A 27,472-nucleotide genomic window follows, 5' to 3' on the forward strand; every position below is an offset into this window, starting at 1 on the left:
GGGTAAAAAAAGCCAGAAATGCCTGCACTGTGGGCAGGCTGGGCCTCACCCAAGGGTGCTGACTCAGAAGCAGCAGTTGCTTGCCCTGGGAGCAGGCAGTTGTTGGCACAATCAAAGATCAATTAAAACATGCCATCTGGTTTGCTCTCCCCACACCAGTCCCTCCAGGGCACTTCCTCTCACTTTCAGCTTCCTCCAAAGACTTCTTTGCTGCCTAATTAACTTGAAGCCCAGTGGCCTGAGAAGGAGGCGGGCTGCCCAGGAGGGAGGAGCATTGTACTGGGAGCTGATACATAGGGCTTGTCTTGGCCTCCAGCCCTGTTCCTGGGACTGTCAGCAAGTCACTGGATTCCCTGGGTCTCCAGTACCTCAACTATGACAGGGATGGTGATTGTCCTGTGCTTCTGGAAGCTTATCTTGAGAGTGAGGAGAGATTGCATATGCCACACTGTATAAACTATAAGCCCCTCTCCATTTTTAACAGTTTCTATAATATAGAGCATGTACAATATAACAAAGAATATATTTTTAACCCATCTTAAAAGTAATCCTAAAAGAAAAAAAAAAAAAGAATCCTTTTTGTGTTGTAAAATGGTTTAGGGGTGAAGAAATCAATGATCCTGAAACTCCTGAAGTTTCTTGCAGCTGATCCTACCTCTCCCTGGTCCGAGGGGCCTAGAGGGGGAGCTGTAACTGGGAGCCAGAGAACAACTGCAGGAGAGGGCTCTGGGAGCCTCTAAGGGAGGGTTGCCAGAATGAGGAAATAAAAATACGGGTGTCCAGTTAAATTTGAATTTCGGATAGCAACAAATAATCTGTAGTATAAGTATGTTCCAAATATTGTGCAGGATATACTTAGATGAAAAATTATTCATTGCTTATCTGAAATTCTAATTTAATTGGGCATTTTATATTTTATCCAGAAACTCTGCAGGATGCCTGGGCCACAATTAGCAGCGAATTCAGCAGGTCTAGAAAGCTACTTGCATCCATTGCCAGTATGCCGCACCCACATCTCCAGGAGAGAACCCTGTCTTCAGGGCATGGTCTCTATTCTTCAGGTAATTAGGATTAAGGAAATGGTTTGTCTTTACTAATTCATTACAGATGTTTGAGGGCTCCAGAAGTGCAAAAGAGCATTGTCTAAGTGTGCAAGACTATAGGTCCAGTCACCATGTACTTAAACCACAGAGAGTGTTAAAAGAAGGGAAGTAGGGGAAATGCTTAAATATATCTGCTTTACTGGGGGTGCAATCCCAAGGAGCAGAAGCAAGGGAAAGGGAGTGACGCTGAGGGAGAGCCATAGAGGAGCCCACAGAGACCAGACACAAAGGAGACAAGGTAAAAGGTCAGCAGGGTGTTCGCTGGGGAGGAAGACAGAGGAGAAAGCAGGATTCAGGGGCTACCCACCCTCCAGCACAGCCTCCTCCCCCACTGACTGGGTGTTTGGGGCCCATGTCTGCCATGTCCTTACGTAGCTCTTCCCTGCAAGGCCACACAGAGGAGTCAATGAGGGGCTTGGAACACAGGCTTCTCTGCAAGGCTTTGGGAAGCTGTGAGAGAGAATTAGCTCAGGCAAGGCCTCACCTGAGAGCAGCAAATGTGAGATTCTCTGCTGTGACTTGTCATTAGCAACACCACTAGTGCACACAAAGGAGAAAGCAAAGGAAACTGGCCACTGACCTGTCATATCCTAGACTCAGGGGACTTGTCTGGGCCCATAGAGCCTCCTTCCTTCCCTTCCTTCCTGCCTTTCCTCACTATTTGCTGACCAACCACCATATGCAGGGGCCCTTATCTGACTCACAGAGGAGAATAGCCCAGAGGCCCGTTAATAGGGTGCTTACCATCAGAGGTAAAAATATTAAGAAGGGAAAAAGATTGAGGGTTGAGAGATCATCCCAACCGGGGAATCCAGGAAGCCTCCCTGGAGGAGTTAGCATTTTGTTTTGAGTCCTGAAGAACATACAGGATTTGGACATGTAGCATAAGGAAGAAAGAGGGCACATGTGAGGCATGAGGCAAGGAACAGAGGTATAGAAGCCCAGAGCACATGAAGAAAGTGGTGGTCATGATGATTTCCAACCAGCCCACACTGGTTTTGGGGTTCAAAAGGGGCCCAAGGGAAAGCAAAGTTTCATTGTCCTGGGATGCTCAGAGAAACGTTCTGACCCACTTGTTTACCTGTTTTTCTCTTTCCCTCCTCCTGAGCACATCTTTTACTACTGGAGGCTCATTTATAATGCAGGCAGCCTCCTTCAGCGGGAGCAGGTGTTTCTCTGGGATGAAACACCTTAAGAAGCAGAATGTACAAGTGGAAAAAAACGTGTCACAGTACAGCCAGGCAGAGAGAAGCTTGGGTTGAGGCAAGAGCAGAAGGAAGAGGAGGCTAGGTGGCCTGAGGTGACAAGGCAGCAAAGGAGAGCATTATTCCTTTCCCAGTTCTGAAAATCTGGCTTGACATCACCATCCTCAAACCTGCTGCCCCTGATGCCATCATTAGAACGCCTCTTTAAGAGTCTCATCGCCTCCTCCTTAGGATGTTCCTTTCAGAATGCTCACATCCTTACGAAGGACTGTCTACCCCGAGTTCCTCAGAAAGCAGAGCCTGAGGTAAATGCTTAAACACGTTTGCTCTCGTAGGGGAGTGAGTGATCCCTAGGGGTGGAGGTTAAGGGAGGGGCAAAGCGCGTGAGGCCGAGCAAGAGCCAACAGAAGGGCATGTCTTCAAGCTGGCCACAACTTGGTGTAAATTCCAGCTGCTTGTTTAATGAGACCTTCTTCTGAGAGGCCATAACACAACTTTACAACATTCTTTTTCAGTCTGGAGGAAGAAGAGAGAAGAATGTACCTGTGGCTCCCATCTCCCGGTGGAGGCGTTTGGCCCACAGCGAATGATTCCCTCCACCCCTCCACACTGCCCATGCTCGAGCACCAGGCAGGCCACGAGGTGGTTACGAGTCAGGGTCGGCAGGGAATTCCCGGGACTGGTGGTGAGCGGCTGACCTGGAGGTGAGGCACTGTGGTGTCAGCTCCCGGTGAAGTTTGTTGGGGTCCTCACAGAACTGGCCCCCACAGTGAAGACTGGGACTGAAACAAGTGGGGAGGCCAAGGAGTTTCCAGAGATGCCTAAGAGGTACCAGGCTCAGGGACGGTCCTTCATCCTCTCAGCAGCTCTTGCCTGGGTCAGCAGTTAGCCGTCTAGTGGGTGCCTGCCTGCTGGCAAACTGCTGAGAGCAGGTGCCGGATGCAGACTGGACCTGGCGGGGATGGGGAGGTGCTGGGGCAGGATGGGCATCAGCAAGCTCACTGCCCCACCCTCTGACCCAGGCAGGGTGTAGATGTGCTGCTTGCTTAGGCCTGGGAGGCAGGCCCCCAGAAGGCCTCAGCAAACAAATACAAGCCCAAACAAAGAAAAGGCTTTAAAGGGATCCCTGAGGACCCAGCATTATTAACAGCCTATTCAAGCCAGGGAAAATCAATAGCCATTCAGAAAGGGCTTTGGGGAAGAAACCAGTTTTAATTGAGAAAAAGGAAAAGCAAATACCTTGCTCTCCATAAAGGATAAGAGGATGAGTCAGGATTTCCCTCAGACTGACAGTGTTCTATAAACTTTTGATTGACACCTGCTAAGAAGGAGGGTCTGTGTGTGAGTAGAAATTAATGACTAATTTGATATCTTAATCTGATTTTTGCTCACCTATCCAGAGATTCCAAATTCCAAAAGAAAAAAATACATTGTTTTCTAAAACACATTAGTACCTTCTTTCCCAAAGAACTCAGGAAATGAAAAAGGCCTTTTAAGCTCTAGAGGACACATTTGAAGTGCTGTGTACTTTTATTTTGGCAGTGAAAGTAAAAACAAGCCCAGATTCCATTTGAATGGCACAGTGTTTATCTAATACTTTTCTCCAGGAACTCTAAGCTCTGCTGGCTGTAAACACTTTCTTCTTTCCCCTTAGGGAAATAGGTGGTCAGCATTATTGGCCCAGTTTGGCAGCTATAGAAACAAAGCATATAATGGGGGAATGATTTACCCAAAAGAACACAGTGAGGGAGGCATACCTGTTCTCCACTGTCTGTCTTTTCAATTCAGTTTCTGTTTCAGACTGGACCCCAAATCAAGCACCTCACTGTGAGAGGGAAACAGGGGCACCATCACAGAAGGCCATTCCTTCAGAGTCTGGAAATCTGTTGTTGTTTACTACCTTTGTCCCTCCCCCTGCAGGGCTAAAGCTGTGTGCTCACCTGTGGCTGACAGGCCAGCCCTCCACTACCCTGTGGGGGTGCTCCTGGGCCTCCCAGTGCCTTTATCCAGGATCAGGATTCACCCCAGGGACCTAACGTGGCTTTTGTCATGACCTGACGATGCTTGAGTTCAAGCCCCCTTTGTTAAGGGCCTTCTGTATGCTCTCCTGAGCAGGGTGCAGCGTGGCCATGGGAGGCTGCACTTGGCAGAGGCAGAAGAGAGAACCATGGCCCCTGAGTCATGGTGGACCTGCACGGGAGGATGCCAGGCCTGTGGTGTTCTGACACCAGTGGCCTGGGTCCAGGGGAGACCGCACAGCCCCGTGGACAGCTGTCCCAGTTGGTAATCTTGGGGAAGAGAGTTGTGTAACCTTGCTGAACTTGGTCTCTTTATTTGTAAAATGACAGTAGCGATCTCTACCTGAGAGTGAAAGGATTGAATTGTATGATAAACATAAGTTCCTGGCATACAGGAGGCACTCTGTAATTCCGGTCATTGTTATGATCGGTTTTGTTCTGAGTGTCTCTCGGTAATCCTGTTCCATTAGACTGGAAGCTGTGTTTCCCTAGTTCCCTTTGTCTCTCTTGTTTAGGCTTGTGTCTGTCAGGGAGGTCCACAGTCATTCTGGAGCATACCTCCAAGCACACCCACTGTTCCCACAGGAAACCAGGAAGCTCCCAGACTGGAGGGCCCAGGCCCCCACTACTGCAAGGTGGTGTGGAGGGGTGTTTGAACACACTTGTTTTTCTTTGCAGATTTCTTTGGAAATATGAAAGGGCAGGGCCTATTGCTAATGAGGGTTTTTCCATCTCTGTCATCCCTATCAGATGCTTGGGTTGGGAGAGGGGATCACATCTCCAGTGATACAAGATCTGCTCCCAGATTTCCTAACTGGCTAAGAGGAATTCCTTTAAGTAAAAAATTGCAGGGGAAGTAGAATCAGCATGGTTCCTGGACAAGCTGCATGGCTCCGCTCTCTCCTCCTGTTCCTTCCCGCTGCTCCAACAGCTGCTGTTCAGATGCCAGCACAGCCGACCTTGACACTGGCAGTCCAGCTGCATCTCCTCCATAACTCACTCCCATGGGGCTGCTTTAAAAAAAGTTGCTGTATTGTGCCATTTGTGCCCTCGCACAGGCCACACACAGCCCCCAAAGTGGGTGAAGCCCATATTATTAGAGATGTGTGCAATCTGTGCAGGAGAACGGTTTGAATCTCTTTGACTTTCACGAGCACTGTGGAGAGTGTCTACGGGCTTTTAATTTTTTCAGAGGTTACATGAACTACTGGGTGCCTTCCTCTTATAGGCTGAATCATGTCCCTGCCTCGATTCATATGTTGGAGTCCTAACCCTCGTGTCTCAGAATGTCTGAGGAGATAAGACCTTTAAAGAGGTAATTAAGGTAAAATGAGGTAATATGCACTGGCTCTAATCCAATCTGACTAGTGACCTTATAAGAAGAGGAAATTTGGACACAGGTACAGAGGAAAGACCATGTGAAGTCGTAGAGAGAAGGTGTGTTCAGGCACAAGTCGAGGAGGGAGGCCTCAGCAGAAACCAGCTCTGCTGATATCCCCATTGTGGACTTCTAGCCTCCAGAACTGTGAGAAAATGGTTTTCTGTTGTTGAAGCCACCCAGTCTGTGGGACTCTGTTACAGCAGCCCTCATAAACTACTACTCTTCCTGTTTACGTCCCATAGTACCATGTTTTGTGGTCTGCTGTTGTTTTCAACTGCAAGTCTCTCTTTTTCTTGAGTTTGCGGGATACATTCAAAGGGAGCTTTTATTGATGAGTAAGGTTTGTTAGAAACTATCTCATGAAGATCTTGGCAGATATAGAAAAGGACAAAATGCAAGCCTATGCTCGCCAGTGTTGGTACATTTGCACTGCACATCCTAAACTGTAGAGATAATCAGAGAAGATGGATCTATTTGTACTGACACAAAATGTTATGAGTTTATGAGATTTGTCCTGCCAAGCAATGCCAGGAAAAATGAACAATTATGATAGCAAGTTCCTCATCTTAAAATCTGATTTTTTTAAAATCTGATTTTTAAGCATCATTAAAGACATGTTATTTGTCTCACTTACAAGGTTCTTTTTTATTTAATAAGAAATATGTTTCTGCCAGTTATAATTCTAGTTAACCTAATATGGTGTATTCTGGGCTTCAGTTTTTCCTTCAGTTGTTGATAATTTGATAAACCTTTGTTACATCTGCAGTTCTTTCTGGGGCCAGATGATTCTAGAATTTTTTATAACCGCTTTCTTTTGAATAGCACTTTTAAAGAAGTCTTGTAACAACCCTGTCAGACAGCACATGTATCGTTACTAATAACTAGCATTTGTGTAGTATTTTATCTTTTACAAAGCATGTTCAAACATACTGTCTTGTTTAATTCCCAGAGAAGTTTAATGAATTGGTCAAAGATACACAGCAACTTTAAATGCCGAGCTGGGATTTGAACCCAAGTCAGAACCTTTTCCATATCATCACCTTTTTTGTTGACAAAAAAGCTTAGAGTTTTGGTCTCTGATGGTCTGAAAGTCCTGTAACTAATTTCTATGCATCCTTCCAGGTACAGTTCAGATGCTTGCCACCTCTTCTGCGCAGAATCCCCAGATACTCACAACCCAGAGCAAATGGTGCCTTCATCTGTATCCCCAAAGCACTTTCTCAGGCCCCTCCTCAGAGCTCTCACCCTGCAGCTGACTTATTTTTGGTTATCTAGTCTTATTACCCCAATAGACTGAGCTCTGTCTACCAACACGCTGCTCAACTGACAGGGCCCAATGCATGCTCAGGGTGTAAAGCTGAATTGAATTCACACACCCCAATGTCGGGTTCGGAGGTGCTCCTTGGCCAGACAGGAGTTTTTTGCTTCCTGGAGTGGGTGGTGACATAGACTTCTCATTCCAAGAACTGGATGCATTTTTCCTGGTAGGAGGGTGCCTAATTCAAACCACCCTGCACCTAAACCAATGCCGTCTTTGTGCTGCTCCCCAGCTGCATCTTTACTTTTCTTAGTTCTTTTGTTTTTCCCTTGGGCAGCCCTCAGTGGTTCTAATCACCCATCCAACCCCTACACCCTCTTTCTCCCCCAGCTCTGCTCCACAGACCTGGAGTTGAGGACCTCCAAAACAAAAATTCCCCGAAACAAACTGGCCTTTAAAATGCAGATCCATTGACCTTCCAATTCCAACCTGGGGCCATTGAGGAGCCAGCAACAGCAAAACTTGGCTGGACTGGGGTCTGGTACTTGGCTGCACTGGGGTCTGGTAATGAAGTTTACCATTCTGTTAATATCACCTACTGATAGGATGTGCTTTAGAAAATTTTTTCAGTCCATAATTTTTCAGGATGATGGAAGATAACACAATTATCAATTTCAGCTACTAAATATTCTTTATCCATATAAATATTTTCCATCACCAGTTTTTCTGTAGTCCTGGGTTCTCTAAAGGTGTTAAACAGTGATAATGGAACATGCTCTAAAATCTGGAATACTCTAACTCTTAGGACCCAGTCCCCAGCCCAGATCTGACCCTCTAAATCCCTCTCTCCTCTCAGCCCCACTCCAGACTCTCAACAGCTTATAAGGAAGGTTTTCTTAAAACTGCAGGTGGAGCTGCTAGTTCCTGATACATAGGCAGACATCAGGCTGTGCACGATTTTTCCTGGGCAATTGACTCAGAGCAAAGAGTGATCTTTTTTGAGGCTTGAGAATATCAATATGCAGGCTGCTTAGCTAAATTGCTTTCCGTCTCTCACAGTCACAGAAATCTGCTTGCCTTGAGCTAGCCTCCAGTTTCTTGTTAAGGGCTAATTTTAGAGCTAATTTGGGTTCCATTAGTATACGGTACTGTTGCAAATCTGACATTAACATTGGCGGCTTGATGAGTAACAAAGGGAGGAACAGCCTTTTACCCTAACTGCAGCAATGCAGGCGCATATGGTGTCATTTTTCAAAGAACAGATTTTTGTCTTTCATGCCATTTCAGAGGCTGTTTCCCTCTGAAATTAACAGCTCTAACTTAATGCAGAACATGTCTGGATGTCATGCAGACATCTAGTTAAACTGAGAGAGCTGGCAGGTCCCACAGATTTGTAAAACAGTGTTCATTTACACAGTGTGATGCCTCCCAAGTCCATGCTCAATGAGTGAGAATCAGCCACTAGCAAGTGTGGGGCTCTGCCTTTAAGATGAGAGCCATTTAGTGATCTGTTTCTGAGGTTGGAATTCTGCTTCTACAAACCCTACTGAGGGGAGGTTGGGGCATTTCTTTCACCCATGGCCAGCTGATGCTTCCTCTGCTGCCCACATGCTTGGGCCCACAGGGCTTTAACTGAGATTCTGAGTGGCAGTGGTGGAGCAGATATGAGACCAATTTATTAATCTGAACTCTGCCCATAGCTAGCTGGATGACTTGTTCCCTATGCTTGTATTGCCTCACTTGTAATATGAGGGAATTCTGAGGTTCTCTGATATCTAAGCTCAATAGCCTGTAATAGTAACTTGCATTTATCTTTTTTACATTTTTCTGAGAATGTTCATGTTTATTATGTCCTGTGATCATCACAACATCTTGTGAGGTAGGCATTCCTGTCTTACACTTGGGAAATTCTGACTCAGAGAGGCAAGGAAGCTTGCCCAAGGTCACACAGCTGCTAAGAGGGAGAGCTGGGACTTGAACCCAGTTGGCCTCACTCCCAATTCAGGCTTCTCAGAAGTCAACAGACTGAATCAGAAATGAAGTTTGAATACTGTGTCTCATCACCAGGGGCCATCTCAGAGAGCAAATAGCCATGCCCAATAGGTTTACACTATTCAAACCTTTCCAAAGTGGGAAGATTACACAGTGACTTGGGAAATTATATTGCTCTGGGACATGCAGCATAATGAATGAACACCCAAAGAGGGGCTGACCTGTAATAGAAAAAGCACTAGAAGTGGTTCTAGTCTTGGCTCTGTCTCAAGTTGCTATTGACCTTGAAGAAGTCACTTGGCCTCTGAACCTAGATGAGGCAGGTAGAAGAGCAACTCTCCATAGTAGCTTCCTTTTGGAGAGGTCTGTGGTTCTAGGGCAACAGGTTCAATGCAAAAATGAAAGAATACAGCAGCAGTGGTAACCCTTTTGGTTGGGGAGCGACCTCCATGCCCAAGACATTCAAACTCTGAACAAAGTGCTCCAGAAGTTAAAAAGTGAAGCAGTTTACTTCTGTAAGTGACTAGGCAAACACTAAACCAGAGGCAAACACTAAATTCAAATCCTACCGGAGCCAGGTGAGTTAATAATGACAAAGGCAGACACATCTTGGGACAATAGGGACAGTAGGGATTACAATAAATTGGCAAGCATGCCTGACCAGAGGGGCAGTGACCACTCTGCTCCAGGCAAATGTGGCCAGGCAGAAAGTCAGATGTAATGCAAACAGTATCCCACCTTTTCAAGAAAACTGGAGATCTGAATATTCGTGTGAAATACCCTAATTTTTATACATTGGAAACAATTCCAAAGACTTAAAAGCCTTTTTATGTCAAAAAAAATGTGTCTGCTAGCCATATGCTGCCCAAGAACCCCAGTTTGCTGTTTCTGTGCTGACATCTCCTGAGTCAGTGTCTAGTTTTGCTTTGAACGATTCCAGAGGGCCTGTTTCCTGACCTTACTTGGGAGCATGCTGCAGTAGTGACCTGCTTGTACCATTTCAAGTCAACAATACTTTGCATCATACAAATCCCATTTTCCTGTCCATGGCCTCTGAGGCTGGACCCCTGACAGGGGCTAGCTTACACACCCAGTTCCCACCCTGCCTGCCTGCAAATAACCTTCTCCAGAGAGACAAACAACAGTGGAAGGGGAAAAGAGTGGTTTGGCCCTGCCAGTGGAGTAATACAGATGAGGTTATTTTTTTCCTGCTATTATTTCTACTTCATTGGATCACTTAACCATTTTTATTGTTAATTTAGGTACAAATTAATTGCTGTACAAATGAATGAAAACACAGATGAATGCCCTCACCACTACTTGAAGCTTAAATGGCAATTACTCGGCTTTGTAATCCAATATAGCAAGTGTTAGTGCAGCTGTGGTGTGTCCTCTGGCCCAATGCACTGCTAATGCAGAGAGTGGATGTCCCTGGAGATTCCTTCACACCCTGGGAAAGCCTGGCAGAAAGGTGTGGCCCACCCCAGAGCCTCTGGGTCTGCCTGTCTCTTCTTCCCAAGTGCACCTGAGTAAAGGTATTAGAGTTGTTGATCATATTTTCATGTACTGTTTTTTCTCTCTGAAGGATTTCTTATCACACCATGTGATTATGTACTCCTTTTTGTCTTCAGAGCCACATGTAAAATAACAATCCTACAAAGCATTTTAGAGAGACTCCTATCCAGGCAGTACCCACAGACCCTGAGCCATCCTCCATGCCCCTGCAATCCAGTTGTGGATAAAGTGAAGGTTCCTGTAACCAGGATTCTCCCCGGGCCCTGGTTGGCTAGTTCACTACACAGGTGTGGGCAATACATCGTTATTGACTCTATATAAAGAGCTCTCTGCCCAGTGCTCTGGGTGACATGGTGGCAGGGCTGCAAGACTGCAGGAGAGCAGAGCAGAGGCTGGAGTGGTGGCAGCGCCGAGGACAGAGGCCCAGAGGCAGAGACTGGCTTGCTGTGTGCAGACTCGCTCTGAGTGAATGGGATTTTAGTGACTGACCTGCCACCATGGAGATGAAGTTGGGTATAACCCCTTCACCCAAAGAACATTCTACTATCATTTCTTTCGTCACGCTGAATCCATAGCGAATTTACCTGGGCTGAACCCCATTGGCAAGACACCAGTACTGGCCTTATTAGGTCCTGAACACTGTGCCAAAATGGCCCAGTTATTTGGCTCAGTCTCCCCACATGGATGACAAGCACCTCGAGAGCAGAGCCAGCACCTTATCTGTTGTAGCGCCCCTGCTCAGGAAATGGCATTCATCCGGGCAGCGAGGCTGAGAAACAAGACAAAGTAGTGCCTGCCTATCTTGTCAATGGATTTCAGCCCCAGACAAGTTTACTATGGATTCAGTGTGACCAAAGAAATGACAGTAGAACGTTCTTTGGGTGAAGAGGTTATACCCAACTTTATTTCCATGGTGGCAGGTCAGTCACTAAAATCCCGTTCACTCAGAGCGAGTCTGCATGCAGCAAGCCAGTCTCTGCCTCTGGGCCTCTCTGCCTGCACAGCCGTCCTCTGGGCCTCTGTCCTTGGCGCTGCCACCACTCCAGCCTCTGCTCTGCTTTCCTGCAGCCTTGCAACCATGCCACTCTGTCGCCCAGAGCACTGGGCAGGGCTCTTTATACAGAGTCAATAACGATGTACTGCCCACACCTGTGTAGTGAGCTAGCCGACCAGGGCCAGGTGAGAATCCTGGCCACAGGAACCTTCATTTTATCCACATTGCCTTCGCTCTGTCTGCAGCGCCTCCTCAGTGTGTCCTCTCTACATTACCATGCAAGCAATTTCCTCCTGTGTCACAGACTTTTGTAATTTCCTGCCTAATTTTGTCATCTTCCATGTAACAGGGAAAGTGAAAATATCCATCTAGAAATATCTCCTTGGTTTCCATTTGCCAAATCAATCTCATCTCCCTATTACAAGTAAAATGCAGTTACTTTTTGAGCAAATGAAAAGACACTGTATGAATAATGGGATTGTACTATACGCTTTTTTTTTTCTTTCAGACAGAAGAAAGTCCCTCAGTGGACAGCAGTCAATACCAGACTGTAGATTAAATCTTAACATTTTTTCTTACACTGGAATCTGTTTTGAAGTTTTTATGTTTTTAGATTCTCACTGCAAAGAACTGAATGTAAAGTGTTCTATTACTGATTTTCTCTAAACACTATAGCCATTTGAGAGCTTGTTTAGAATTTAGAGAATTTCTGAGTCATTTGCAGGAAATTTTCTTAGTCTGCATACTTTACATTCCAATAGAAGGGCTCTTAAGTTTTCATCAAAAGTGGCTTTAAACATCGATTTTAAGTCAATCATAATGACATTCTTGTAGTTGTTCTTGATTTCCTTAGAGAGGTTAGCTGCATGGGTTTGTGTTCAATGGACTTTGTTTTCAAGTCTTGTACTCTGTACAGAGCCTAGTACAGTGCTTTACACTTGACCTGTGTTTGTTGAATGACTGAATGGATGAATGAGTAGATGGATTCTTTCATTTCACTGTGTACTAGAGAATTCTTCCTTTGGTGATGCTGATAAAACTCATAGATTTAGAATAATAGAATGCCAAAGATAAAATAATGCAGAAATATTCTGGTTCAGCATTTTTTTTTCTTTTTTTACTTTTCAGATTTAGAAAGTGAGATTCAGAGAACCTCAAGACCACCTGGAACCCTTAGGAAATTTCACGTAATTGTACCAAGTATGAACCTAAGGTAAGCATGGGTTTCCCTGGCAACTGAATATGGGCTTTTCATTATTTTCTGTTTTCTTTACCTTTGTGCAATTCTCATAAACTAGCTGGGATTCAGAAGTATGTGAAATGATTACTTTATCAAAGCTCTTAAATACTTCTTCAATCTCTTCATTCACTTGTTACTATGAAGTTGTTTGGTATTTGGTGGGTCAGATTCCTCCAGGGGGGTGGGTTACCAATGCAGGGGGAGTGGATCGAACTCTGGGCCCAAGTCAGAGGATGGGTCCCAGGCCCCTGCTATCCTGGTATAGATCTTGAAGCAAATCAGGTCCCCAAGCCCTGCTCTCATCCATAAAATAGAGATGATAGCCTGTTTTACCTTTCTCACTGGGGGTTGGGGGAGCCAGTGAGATATTGGATATGAAAATATTTTCAAAATTGTAAAAAATGCAAGGGGTTAAGACTATTCTCCACTGTGTATGCTAGGGACAGAGTAAGCAAGAAAATTCCATGGGGAGAGGGAGGTGGAGGACAACCCTGAGGTCCTGTCCCTCCCTGCACAAGAACTGTGAAACATGGAACATTAACCTCCTGAAAGTCAAACCAGTACTCCCAACTTTTTCCAGTATAAGTCCTCCTTTTTATGTTCAAAATATTTCCCAGACCCATTCCCACATGATAACATTTATACTTTGAGTGTTGATTGAGCAAATACATATTGACAAAAAGCTCTTATGAATCATGACCACTCTTTAAATCACTTCTATTTTATTAATTGCTATATCAAAGTAATACTTTTGACAAATATTGATACTAAATTAGAGCAAACTATGTTCATTATTGGACATCCAGAAACTCATGGATTAGTAGCCTTCTCAGAATAATTCCCGTTCTCAGATGCTGAAATTCATACATTAAGCTATAAAATGTAAACATATTGAATGGATCAGAGCCAAGTAATGCAATCATGTTAAATGTACTCTGCACTCAGGCTGAAGTCAGGCTTTACTGACGATACTAACACATCCAAAGAAACAAGGTGTTGGCCACCAGAAGACTTGGCTGCTAATGGAAGTCAGAAAAGGTAGTCCTACTCTGGTGACTGGCAGCACCTTCCCAGTCCTGCCCAAGGGAGACATGCACCCACCTAGGGACTCAGTCTCAGGTCCTGGCAGAACAAGTTCTTATGTTCCACTCTAGGCTCAGCTGAGTATCTTTGTTGCCAGCAGAGAGCAGCCAAACAGAATCTCCTGGCTTTAGATTATATAACCACTGTAAGAGTCAGGGTAAGGAGATCAGCCCAAGCTCTGGCTGATGAGGCAGTCCTCTGAGCTTGACATGGAGGCCTGTGAGCAGCCTTGAGGGGTCACTTTCCCCAGCCTCACTAGGAGTGCCTGCTCTTTGTGCATTTCTGTGAGCCATGATCTCAGCCTCAGTGCCACTGACATGTGTGTCCCATGAACCTGTGCTATGGAGGGGGCTTTGGTGAGTCGTAGGGTATTGAGCAGCACCTTTGGTCTTCATATTCTAGATGCCAGGAGCATCCTGTCCCCTTCCCAACTTCCTGAGTGACAACCAAAAATGTCTCCAGGCACTGCCAATATTCCTTGTGGGGAAATATGCAACCCCTTCCCCACCAATGTTGAGAACCATTAGCATGAACCATTCCAGTAAAAAATCTACAAGATGCAACCCTACAAAGTTCTCGAAGACCAACTCATTCCTGACCGTGCAATACATTTGATTTATATATAGTGTTGTTTGTACCCCCAAAGGTGTTAGAATTCTTGAAAAATCAATTTCAAGGAGCTTTTGGTTAATTCAGAAATACAGTCAGACTCCACTTCACTATCATGCAAAATAAATAGAGATTCTGGCAGCTGAATGAACTGAAACTTTCCTTTGATGACGCAGTGATTTAAGGGGGAGAGCAGGTCATCCTTCTGAGTATCAATTGTTCCTATTGTAGCAGTGTCATAGGGATGGATTGCATTGGCCTGGAAGCTGTTAGCATTTTTGTTATTTTTAAAAATAATTCCTTGATTTTTTTTCCTTATTATTTGCCTCTTTTTCCTGAAAATAGTACAAAAAAGATACTCCAGTTACCCGAGAAATTCAATTAGTTTTGTGCTAGTAAATTGAGAATTTTTCCTAATATGATTCCAGCTTTTTCTAAGGATTCTCCATTGGAAATTCCTTCATCTGAAGAGAGCATTCCTACCACAGTCAAACTGTTTAGCAGTGTAGGGTCTATCACTGCTCCTACTTACAGAGAAATTTCCACCTGGTTCTATTCAGGGGTATGGTTTTCTGTCTTGGCCTCATCCCTACTCCTGGATCCCAAGACCACCATTTGCTATTCCAGGCCTTACACGTGCCCAGTGCTGGTGGTGGCTGGGGGTCTATACCCACGCTGAGTACACTCCCATCTGCCTCCTTCTTCCCCTGGCCCCTTCCCGACTCCAAAGACTCAGGTGTCCACTCCTCCTGTCCAGGCCAAGCTGCCTCTTCCTGCTCCCCCAGTTTTGTCTGGTCTTTGGGAGAGGAAAATCTGGTTTGGCCAGCACACTCTGAGCCTTCATATCTGTGCCCTGGCTCTGTAGTTTCTGTGAGGGTGAGTTTCTGATCAGTGTGAACTGGGGAGCCCTTGGGTCCCAGTAAGAAAGCAGAATGAAAGGGAAACACACAGATTAACTCTTGGAGAAATAATTGTCTTGTGTCTTACCTACTATGTGAAACAGAAATGAAGACAGAAAGGGGTAAGGATTAAGGCACCCCTGGGCAGGCGGCCTCTTCCATTGTGAGCTACTGCTGAGGCACACAGCATCTCAGGATGGCTGGGGCTGTGAATGCCATCTTTTTGTCTTTTCCTGCTGGGGAAAAGAGAAAAAACCCTGCTTAGCTCTTTAGCCATAGTATTAAGGAGAGGCCCTCTTTTGAGGCTCTGAGATATAAAGGTAGAGGTTCTGAGTTTGAGACCCTGCAGATCACCCCTGCCAACGGGAGGCCTTCTGGGAGGAGGACTGGTTGCCCCCAACTCAAGGAGACCCCTCTGATGAGCAAACGGAAAAGCCCATTGCAATGGCAGCTATTTCCCACCCTGCCATGGCCTCCAATGACAAGCAGGAGGGGAGGGGAAGCTGGTCTTACTGTGGTGAAGGCGGCAATATAAACGCTTGCCTTAGAAGTGCCATTGTTTCTCCAGCAGGGTGGGCTGGGTGATGGTGCAGCAGCTGCTTCTAGCCCCTGGGGTACCTCTGTGCAAAAAGCCCCATCCAGGGCACCAGACATGGTGAGTGAAGCACTGTGGTATTTCAGCTTCCACCCAGCTGCTCAGCCGGGTGTCTTTGGAAGAGCACAGACCTGTACAGCCTTTCCTGCTGCAGCCCGGCCCTCCAAGGTACAAAGTGCTTTCCCCCAGTGAGAAGTAAGGGGACCAAATTTATTAAGCCTACTGGGTGCCAGATACTACATATAATCATGTGAAGTAGGCATTTTTATCCCCATTTTACAGATGAGGTAGGCTAAGGATTAGCAAGATTAAGCAACTTGCCTCAAGTCACCAAGCTAGGAAGACTTTGTGAGTCTTCACAGAAAGGAACTGAACTGGAGGCTGTACACATGGCCTACAGTGCACACTACAGCTCTCCCTGAGAAGTCGTGCATGAGCAGGGTCACAGGCAATGAAAGAACAGGAATCACTACTGAGAACATGACAGACTGTACCTGCCTCATCAGGCAGGAATGCAGGAAAGAGCTTCACCTGGGAAGGTCTCTTACAGCAGTTCTCAAAGTGGAACAGAACCAGCCACATGGCATCTCCTGAGAAAAATCACCACTCTTCAGAAACGCAAATTTTTTGAGATTAAAAAAATCTCAAGTCTGCTTCTCATCTGTAATTCTATAATGACCATCTTGATTTTTCAGTTGGTATTCTGAGCAATAAAATGACTTGAGGACCAGTCAGGGGCATTAAAGGAATGCCGAGAGGGAGGACAGGTAGTGGCAGCTAGAAAGAAAAGACCATGCTCCCTGGTTCTGTAGGAAGAAAGTGGTAGGGACCACCAGGGCAAAAGGTGGGTCTGTGGTGGGGTGGAGTGAATTCTCTGCAGGAGGCTTTGTGTGTTCACCTCTGCTCAAGTCCTGCAGGACTTAGCATGAAGAGCTGTGCTGAGCCCTGCATCCGGTCGGAAGTACAAGTCTGGAGCTCCTGGCTGGGGATGCTGCAGCTGTTCTGGGGATCTGCACAATTAGAATTCTCCTAGCGCTCAGGGCCCACAGGAATCCAGTCACGTGGTAGACGTGGTGCCTGGAACTGGGGTCAACGAGAGTCAGTCTGAAAGAAAAAGCGTTCCTTCCCTCTGAGACATATCCTGCTTCAGCTGTGCACTGCTGGGCTTTTGCTCACAGTAAACCTAACCACTTGCAGGAAAAAGAGCCTGTAAATAATCCACATTAAGTTTCTGTGCCTCGCCAGGGAGCTCTCAGGTGCATGGGTGGTGAGCATGGGACAAAGGGAATCACTTTTCCTTCTGATCATATTTTGCCAGCCTGCTGTTTCTATCAGAGGCTCTTTCTTGATAACTCTTCCTCCTTTAATTCATTTTCCTCTCTTCCACAATGCTGACTTCTCTCTAAACAAGCTGGGATTTAGTTCCTGGATAATTTTAGAGCTACAGCTTTAGAGAGATCACTCCTCTCTTACCCTGCTTGCCCCACCTTTGCCAAGAACATGCGATTTTAATTAAGAGGGCAAAAGCTTTCATTAGAATTTCCTGAATCAAGAAGTAAAGCTTTGCTATTTCTGGGTTTGGGGGTAATGAAGAAGGACCAGATTTCCTTATCTTCTACTTCCTCTCACTCTCCTGGTGGGAATGCATTTCCTAGCCATTTATGCTCACATCTATGATGTACCTCTCCTAGACACTCTCCCTCCAACCCACTCAACCCGCCTCTGCCAAATGAGATACTGGACCCAAGATCTTGTCCAATTTGAAGCTCCCCTGATCCACCTTGTTCTGATCACCTATGACCCTTCCTCTACACTCAAGAAAATTAAGAGAAACCTCACTGATATGGCCTTGATGGGGGGAAAGGGGAAAGTAGGGGAAGCTCTGATGTCCCATGTCCCACCACTTCTTGTCAATTGCAGGACCCAGGGAACAAGCCAGCACTTTACCACTCAGCAGCAGGACGGTTGGTTCCCACATTCAACCCAGCAACAGCTCAGCCAATGAGAGACTGTCACAAATCAGCCAATGAGAAGCCATGATAGGTAGAACTCCCAGTTTTTTCCAATGGGCTTTTTGCTTAGGACAGCCCCCCAGCGGCCCGTTCTTCTGTAAAAGAGCACCTCCTCCCTCTTTTGTTCTCCCAAGTCACCTATGGTTTTGCCATGGCCTGCTTCTCTTGAATTGCAGTTCTCTCCTATTTATGCATATACCCATTTTTGCTGGTAAAATAACTTACTTTTAAAGTTAACACCCCGGACCAACAGCTATTTTCCAAGGGAGCTTGATTCCTCCCTGTTGCTTTCCAGTTTGTTCTGAGCTGCTGCTTTGCGTCCTTCCTACCTACCGCCCTCATTCCTGTCAAAGACCTCCAGTCAGAAATCACAACTCTCCTATATAATGGGCACTAATGTCAGAAATCCATGCTCCCCTATCAGCACTTCCCCTGTCATTAGTCACTGCTGTGTCAGAAATCACCACTTTTCTATTAAAAATTCTTTTCAGAAATCTTGTTCTCTTGTCAGGAATCCACTAGTGTCCTATCAAAAGTCAACATTTTCTGTGAAAAATCCCTGTTGTAAACTATTGCTCTCCTGTCAAAAATCCCTGGACTCCTGTCAGAAATTCCTGCTCTCCTGACAGAGGTTCCTGTTTCTTGTCAGAAGTCATTACTTCCCATAGGGAAACGCCGTTCCTTGCCTGATCCTTCACTCCACAAGATATTCAGAGCTGTTTGTCATGCTTTCACATTGGTGGCTTTCCTGTGACTTCTTACTGCCGGCTGTTTGCACTGGTTTTGTGCATCTCTTTAAGCTCAATGCTGGGTCCAAAAGCAGCCTGGGGTGGTGCGCACAGCACTGCGGAGTCCACAGTCACATGTGACCCTCCTGGGTGATAACAGATGAGTTTTTTTTGCATGCTGGACTCTTTCCTCATCTTTTTTCTTAGGAATCATACCATCACAAGGTTGTTTATTTTAGATCCGTGACGGTTCTGAGTTGAGTTTCAGAAAGCTGCTACCTTGTTAGAGCCAACATCTCTCATCCGATAATTTTCAGTCACTGTTGCCCCACAGAGCAAGTCTAATACTCTTTAGGAGTGCCACATCCCACTCCTAAATCTCTTACCCAGCAGAAATGCCCCTAAGTTCTCTAAAATCAGGGTTAAACCCTCTCAGTTCCTTGTTTGACATGATTTCCAGACCTATTAGCAGCCTAGCCACATACAGATCCTCCCCTTCCCCCTACACCACCAAAAGATGTTTCGTCTGGGTTTCTCCTTAGAGTGTGGTCCCAGCAGTTCAGGGGAGAGAAGGACTGTCACTGCCCTCCTTCTAAAGCAGAGCATTAATGAGGCCCAAGATTGTATGGGCTTTTGCACCTCAGATCAACTTTACCATTTGCCATGTAGAAGCTTCTCAGCCAGAAATTCCATTTATTCATCTTATTTTTTCCTGTTAAGGGTTCATAATTTTCTCCGAATAGATTTTGCATGTCCTTTTAGTTTAATTCCAAAATACCTAATGTTTTGGATTTGTCAGGGCAGTCCTTTTTTTAATTTTATTTCTTTTTAGTCTTCATCATGGGAATCTAGAAATAGTATTGATTTAATTTTAATCTTCTAATCTGTAATGTTGCTGAACAGATTTGTCACTTCTATTAATATTCCTAGAATATGCCATATCTTTCTTGGAGTGCTTACCCATTCCGTATTACAGTGGAGAAAGCTTTGCTTATGGTAAGCTGTAGCAGTACTCCAAGCTGTAGTATTTTCCCCAGGAAACACTCAAAACCGATGTCAACACCCTCTTAAGCAGAAACGTTGCTGGCTGCAGCTACATGAGGACATCAGAGAACAAGGAAATGAGGATGGCATTGTTAAAGGGGTCATCTTGAATTCTGATTTCTATTTTTATAAGTATATCATTTAGTAACTTTGGTAAATCGGCCATTAATAGCAACAAATTGCTTACCACTTAACTTCAAAACATAGCACTGATCACACCAAAGCTGAGAACACCTGGCCTGATGATTAAAACAGATTTTTCACTGGATTGTATGCTTATAAAATGATGAATTTTTTTTTTTGTGAGGGCATCTCTCATATTTATTGATCAAATGGTTGTTAACAACAATAAAATTCTGTATAGGGGAGTCAATGCTCAATGCACAATCATTAATCCACCCCAAGCCTAATTTTCGTCAGTCTCCAATCTTCTGAGGCATAATGAACAAGTTCTTACATGGAGAACAAATTCTTACATAGTGAATAAGTTCTTACATGGTGAACAGTACAAGGGCAGCCATCACAGAAACCTTCGGTTTTGCTCGTGCATTATGAACTATAAACAGTCAGTTCAAATATGAATACTCATTTGATTTTGATACTTGATTTATATGTGGATACCACATTTCTCTCTTTATTATTATTATTTTTAATAAAATGCTGAAGTGGTAGGTAGATACAAGATAAAGGTAGAAAACATAGTTTAGTGTTGTAAGAGAGCAAATGTAGATGATCAAGTGTGTGCCTGTAGACTATGTGTTAATCCAAGCTAGACAAGGGCAATAAAACATCCACGTATGCAGAGGATTTCTCTCAGAACAGGGTGATGAGGTTCTAAGCCTCACCTCTGTTGATTCCCAATTTCTCACCTGATGGCCCCCCTGCGACTGTGCCTGTCTTAGGTTGTTCCTCCCTTGAGGAATCTTACCCGTCTCTGGCTAACCAGTCATCTTCCGGGGCCATACAGGGAAATGTAATGTTGGTAAGTGAGAGAGAAGCCTTATTGTTTGAAAAGGTTAGCTTTTTACTTCTTTGCATATTTATGCCCTGTGGCTTCTATGCCCAGCATTTGTCTTGAGGTATCTTTACCACTTGGAAGAATTATGATACTCGGTAAATTTGATATGAGGCACGAATTCTATTTAAGGGTTGTAATTAGGAAGGAAGAAGAAAAGCTATAGAAGTAGCAGGTGGAAGAAAACATGGGAAGATTGATTATTTCTTTGACATATCTTCTTGTAGAGTAACTTCAGCATGTATAGGTTTTAAGCTACTACTTAAATTGCACACACACATTAACATAATAGGAGTATAGTTACATAACCAAAGCATACCTGTAATTACCAGCCATCTCCAGTGAAACCAAGAAAACCAGTTAGGCACCTTAGGCATTTGTGAAAACTTATCTATGATATGGTGGATATTGTCCAACTGAACTTGAACAGTCTGAGAGAAATCAGACAAATTAAAACAACCCATTCCTGGGGAATGTTCACATCCCTTATGTTCTTTTAACAGTAAATAGTCTGTAGTTGTAAGATTTTGGAGCACTACAATTTCAACTTCTCCTAATTCTTGATTGAGTTCCAACAGTATAGTTCCAGTCAAATTTGTTGTTTTACTGTATGCACAGGCCAGCTTAGATATCTCCTTCTTCATTCCCATGGCAAGTCCAGGAACTGGTGGGATGAGTGCATCTACAGCTGTAGCAGTGCGTGGATCTTTGTTGGGGTTTTTTGATGATCATCTTCTGGCATGAGTCTTCCAGAGAGTAAAATGATGAATTTTTAAGGTATGTAAATTACCTACCCCTTTCCAAAAACAACAACAACAATAACACCAAACCCAGGAGAAATAAAAAACATAGGCTTTGGAGGCAAATATTTTGAGTTTATGTCCCAGCTCTGCCTTTCAGGCTCTGTGGCCTTGGGCAATTGCTTGATTTCTGAGTCTCAGTTTCATTCTATGTGAAATGGGATTATGAATTATCTTTCCTTCATTCTACTGATAAAAGAAGCCGTCCTCCTCCACTCTTTGGAGATATGAAGTGGCCAGAGTATCTCATTTACTTGGACATAATGATTGGTACAGATGCTCAAATGATCCGAGGATCAATCAAGGTTTTGAGAAGGGCTGATGTGGATGTTGAATCAGAACAGGACTCTCTCCTTCTGGAATTATACGCTGTTCAGCTCATGTAAACCAGGGCTACTGGGGTTATCTTCATCACATGGGAAAAACATAGTAAAGCTAACACAGAAGAGATGGAGGGAGACAGATTCCGACAGTATTGTTTGAGCACCTGGATTCAGTTTAGCCAAAGCTAGACAGCTGTTAATTTCATTTATGTGTGCAAATGATTCCCTTTTCTCTTAGGCTTGTTTGAGCTGGATTTCTGTCATGAGGAACACAAAGATGCCTCACACAGGAATCTATCTTACAAACTTGTTATGAGAATCACTTGTGGTAATACATGTAAACCACCCAGGGCTTGTACATAACAGGTACTCAAAAATTGAAACCTACTCTTATCATCATCATTATACAATAGATAGGGACAATTTTATCTTTGCTTTATACCTCGCAGTAGCTAAGACAGTACTAAGTATAAAGTAAGATCTAAATAAACATATGCTCATTGACAAACTGATATCTTTCCTTTAATATAGAGTTTAAACATGAATTCATCAGAATTTTCTCTCAGCTTTCTACTCGAAGGAGATAGAGAAAAATCTATAAAATGGAAAGAGTGTTGAACTCGGGGGGTCAAAAGACCAAGGTTCCAGTTCTAACAGTACTCTTTACATCCTGAGTGCCCTTACGAAGTCCCTTCCTCTCTCTGGGCCTTGCTTTCCCATTTGTCCCATTAGGCTAATGGGGCTAGATGATATCATAGATAACAAGCCTTAGGGCTTCATCCCTTGTAAACTCTAACCCTGAGATTTGCGGAAAAATATATTGGAATTTTTTTCCAATGTACCATGAGTTCTTGGGGTTAAAAAATCCAATCTCACGCTCCTTTTGCATCATTCCCCACAGCCTTCCATGATGACACCTGGTCAGGAATAGTTGGGGTACTTGCTGCTGACCTTTTGCAAGATTCTGTATTCCCATAGGTAGAGGCAAGGAAGTTCAGTACTCTTTACTTGCTAATGTAGAAATGTTGCAGAATACATCTTTGAATGATTTTCAGCCACAAGGCCTGAGATATAATGTGATATCCAGGAAAACCAATGGCAGTATTTTTCATTCCACAAGCATTCATTAAGGGCCTCCTAGGCACAGACTGTGCAACTACCAGGGAAACAATGGGATTAAGCCCCTCTTTCCTGCGGTCAAGGAGTCTTGCAGGGACTATTCCTTGAATGTCTTGTTCACAACGATTTCACTGGAGTTCTGATGCAAATAGAGATTTTGCTGACCGTATCGGGTGCCCACTGTGTGCCAGGCACTGGATAGACAGGTGTGTATAGATTGTCTTGTCACTTGGTCATAACTTTCCTATTCTCACACCTCCTAGAAACACTGACCCAGCTGAGGTACAGAGGCATAAGTCTTTGCAAACTGACTCTCCCTCTGAAAGAGGCCCTGGCCTTCACAGCCTCACAGCCTTGTCCTCTTTCATCCTTGCTGTTTGATTGTAAGTGTATCTTTGCACTGTGGTGGAGCCCAGGGCTTCAGTGTGTATAGGCATCTGGAACCCCAGTTTTGTAGATGACACGAGGCACTGATTTTTATTCAAGTATTTGAGAGGAAATCATTTTTATATGTAGATGATAGAGTAAATTTTAAGATTGGAAAAACTTTTGAGCTTCTTTCATTTTTTCTCCACAAATATTTATTGAATGATCACTGTGTGCCAGTCATTGTCCTAGGCCCTGAGCATTGAGCCGTAAATAATGCAGTCCAAAAAAAAAAAATCCAAAAACAAAACTCCCTGCTCTCACAGGCTTGTATTCTAATGGAAGAAAACAGGCAAAAGAAATAGTATTTCAGATGCTGACAAATGCTAGGGAGAACAGAGCCAGGAAGGGGACATCAAAGACCTGTCCTTACAGAGAACTGCTTCAGGCTTCACCATCTGCTGCCTTGGGGCTCAATGGTGGTTAGGAGCTGGGGGGCACCAGCAGGTACCAGATTAACTGGCCTGAGAGATGCATCTTGAGCATGTTGCCCCAAAGACAGGAGATGCTGAGGGAAGGGATGAGGGAAGCTTGCCCATCCAGGGGTGCCTCATGGCCCAGAACACACACCTCATGGGGCTCCAGTCAGGGCCTGGGCCCTCTTCAGCAGGCTTCTGTCTCTTTATTTGTACCTCTTCACGGAGCATAATCCTTCTCGTGTTTTTCCAATGCCCAGATACTGCCCTGGGGGGATTCCTTCAGCTGATCACTCCCCAGCTTCATCTGCAGTTTCCCAGGCTCCGCTCCACCAAGAAAGGCAGCCCTGCTCTCTGCCACCATCCTACTCCCTATGGCCACAGAGCGCCACAGTGTGCCGCATACTCTCCTAGCCCCACACGGTGGTGGGCTCTCATGCTTCACTCTCACAGGGCGGAAGACAAGGCAAATCAGGGAAGGGAGCCTGATGAGCAGGGGCACATGGGGCCAATCCTGCCGCACAGCACAGAGACCGCAGGCCGGTGGTTCTGAAGCTCACAGATGCATCACAGTTTCCAGTGGGCTTGTTAAAACAGAGACTTCTGGACATCACCTCCGGAGTGTGATTCAGTAGGCCTGGGATGGGGCCCCAGAATCTGCAGGTCTGATAGGACCTGGGAGATGCTGGTGCTGCCAATGCTCGTCGCACACTGGGATCCACCCCCGACTCCAGGCCAACCACTGAGGCCGACTGAGCGGGCTTCCTGTGCCCCAGCCTCTTGTCGGGCCCTCCCTTCTCTCTAACCTGTGGACCCTTCTCTCCCTCCACTTCCTTGCCTCCCTAGGCTATCTGATTTTCTCTCTCACTCTAATAAGTGCTTTTAGGGTGTGATCTGAAAAGCATTAAACTAAGTTGTAAATAGCTGTCATCCTTTCCAGGAACACTTTAATTTTGACTGTCCAATAAACTCCAAAGCTAAATAAATGGAACTCAGATGGTGGACTTCAGGAATTAGCTAGTGAATGGTGGCTGTGTTTAGGGGCTCAGAGCCTCTGAAACTGTGTAGGTGGCCACTTATCTTCCCTCCTGCTGTGTGCCTGTGGGGGGATGTCTCCCACCCAGCCTGGAGGAAAAACTGAAATTCTGTGTCCCTCTTCTCCAGAAGCAGTGAGGCAAAGATGCCAGCACTGAAGAGGGAGGCAGCTAATGGCAATAATTAAGTCCCCCAAGGAGACAGGATTCTAAGTGTCTTTTGTGTTCTGGGAGTGTCTCTTGCCTTGGTGGAAAAAAAGAAAATCTGTTGTGACAGGCTGTGCTGTTCCTGCTGAGGGAGGTCCCGCTGTGGTTACCTCAGGACCCAGGTCTTTCGCTGAAAAGTAAATCAATCAGAATTTTAAAAAATAAGGCCATGACCCCCCCACCCCAGGTTTAAAATAAAGAATGGGTGGGCTTAGAGGGGCTGGGGAGGGATGCAGAAAGAAGAAGCTGGTAAAGAAGGTGCTTGGAGGAAGGTCAGCCATGGCCAGACTTCTCATTTGACCAGCATTTCACCCTTGAAGACTTGCCCTCCAATCCCAAGAGGGTCTCTGTTGGCCTTACTGCCTCTCACCTTCTGAGAAACAGTCATCTCCTAGAAAAAATGAAAACACTGGTGGAAGAAGGAGCAGAGAGGGAGACAGGGTTGATGGATGGGCCAGAAGAAGTTTCTCCAGGCAGACACGGGCAGGCCAGCAGTGTGGCGTCGGGGACAAGCACTGGCCGGGGACCCAGAGGTCTAGGTTCCTGTCCTTGTGTGACCTGGTACAAGTCACTGCCTTCTACCACTCACCAAAGAGTTAGCTGAGATGACCTCTAACTATTCCTTCAGACCCTGAAATTCTGCCACCCGTTCTACGATCCCCGTCTGCCATGAGGGGGTCTTCAGGTAGCAGCACATGAGGACTACTCAGAGGACATTTTTTCTCTTCACTTGGCCTCAGATGAAATGATTCACAAGGACATGTCTGCCGCAAAGCAGTTGTCTGATCTGTCTTCAGTGGCTACTTCCAAAGCCACCTGACACAGTGGGAAATAGTCTCCATTTTCCCCCCTTTGCTCCCCCTCCAACCCTGTCTCCTCCTTGCTATTCTTGTTGGTTTTTTATGAGGAGCTCTACAACCATCCCAAATGCCTTTGTCTTTCCCTGAGAAATACCTTTACATGGTGCCCTCTGCAGCCCAGGTTGGAAGAAAAAGCAGAGTATGAATTTGTTTCATGACATATAGCTTTGGTAACATGCTTTTGTAAGTGTGTGCATGCGTGTGACACAAAGACTTATGCTGGAGGCTTTATAATAACGGCGGTTAAGAGCTCAGGTTTTGGAGTCATACACACACCTAGATTTAAAACCTGGCTCTGCCATATATTAGCTGTGTGACCTCGGGCAAACTGCCTAATCTTTCTAAGCCTCAGTTTACTTATCTGTAAATTGATAATCATGTGCACCCCAAGAGTTTGCTGGGGGCTGCTTCCTTTCTTCTGAGAGCACAAAATTTGTTTCAGAGATAATTAGAAGTTTCCATCAGTGTCTGGGGCATGCGTCCCTTCTTGTGGGTAGTAGCACTTCTTTCCACTGCTGCTCTCATTGTGTGCCACCATCCTGTACTCCCAAAGACGCCTGGGATTCTGAGCCAGAGTCCCCCAGGTAAGTCATGGCACCCAAGAGCAGCGGGGCCGAGGAAGCCCCTCTTCTGACCCTCTAGCTCTCCATCCTTCATAAGGTCAAATGCCAAGCACATGCAGATTTTTCTCCTGAAGGATTGGGGCAACTTCAGAGAGTAGGAACAAAGCCTAGAACACTAATTTATTGGGGGCTTTTTGTTGAGTCTTACAAGGGAAGGCATTGATCTTTCTGAAGAGGGACCACCTGGATGCCACCCCCAGCCCTCTGTTTTGGGCCTTACACTTTGGGCCTCAACCAGTACTCTGTGGTTTGTGCAAGGCCCTGCTCTTGTGGTAGCTCTTCATCCTCTTTCTCCTTCCTGCATCCCTCCCATTCCCTTTTCTCTATAGGCAATCATGGATTTGATCTGTGTCTTTTTGTGTATTTCCTGTGATGTGTTTTTATTTTATGTAAATGGTGCTATGTCATACATACAGAGCATTCTTTTTCTCCCTTCCCCACTACCATACCTTTAGCTTGTTTCTTTGTGCATTTCCTGCCAGCTTTCCCCCTTGCACTTTCCCCACCAGGGACTCTGGGTGATCTTCACCTCCCCTCCACAGATGACAATGCTGCCGGGGGCTTCCTTTGCCTGCACTCTCTCTCTCACCTAACCTGACTCACCTGCTCTCAGATTTGTCAGCACAATCTCTAACCCTTGAGTCCAAAAACTCATACAAAGCTCTTTCTCCTGGAACCTTCTTGAGTCATAAAGACCCTGGTAACCCTCAGGCAGTAGAGAAATGAGCACTGACATTTGTGTTTTCCTTGTCTGTTAGGCCCTCAGGGCGGGGCTCTAGACCTGTGGTCCTAGACAGTAGGAGTTTTCTTCTGTGAGTTTTCAGAGCAGGCCTAGTACTTCCTTTAATTGCTTGACCCTTTAAGGAAAGCCCTTCTCCAAAGGCAAACAGTTTTCTTTCCCCTCAGAAACAGTACAGCCTAAACCCATAATGAACATATCCTTTCTTAGCCACACGTTTACCCTGCCCTTCAG

General features: G+C 45.3%; 1 long non-coding RNA gene across 1 annotated transcript in view; it reads left to right on the top strand.

Annotated features, from left to right (window-relative positions):
• Positions 1-929: 929 nt before the first annotated feature.
• LOC118907085 (uncharacterized) overlaps positions 930-27,472 on the top strand; it is a 66,739-nt gene continuing 40,196 nt past the window's right edge. The window contains exons 1-2 of the long non-coding RNA XR_005022697.2: positions 930-1,061; positions 12,595-12,679. This is a non-coding gene — a long non-coding RNA (uncharacterized LOC118907085). The remainder of the gene's footprint in view (positions 1,062-12,594; positions 12,680-27,472) is intronic.

This window comes from Manis pentadactyla, chromosome 1, assembly GCF_030020395.1.
Source record: "Manis pentadactyla isolate mManPen7 chromosome 1, mManPen7.hap1, whole genome shotgun sequence".
Taxonomy (NCBI): Eukaryota; Metazoa; Chordata; class Mammalia; order Pholidota; family Manidae; genus Manis; species Manis pentadactyla.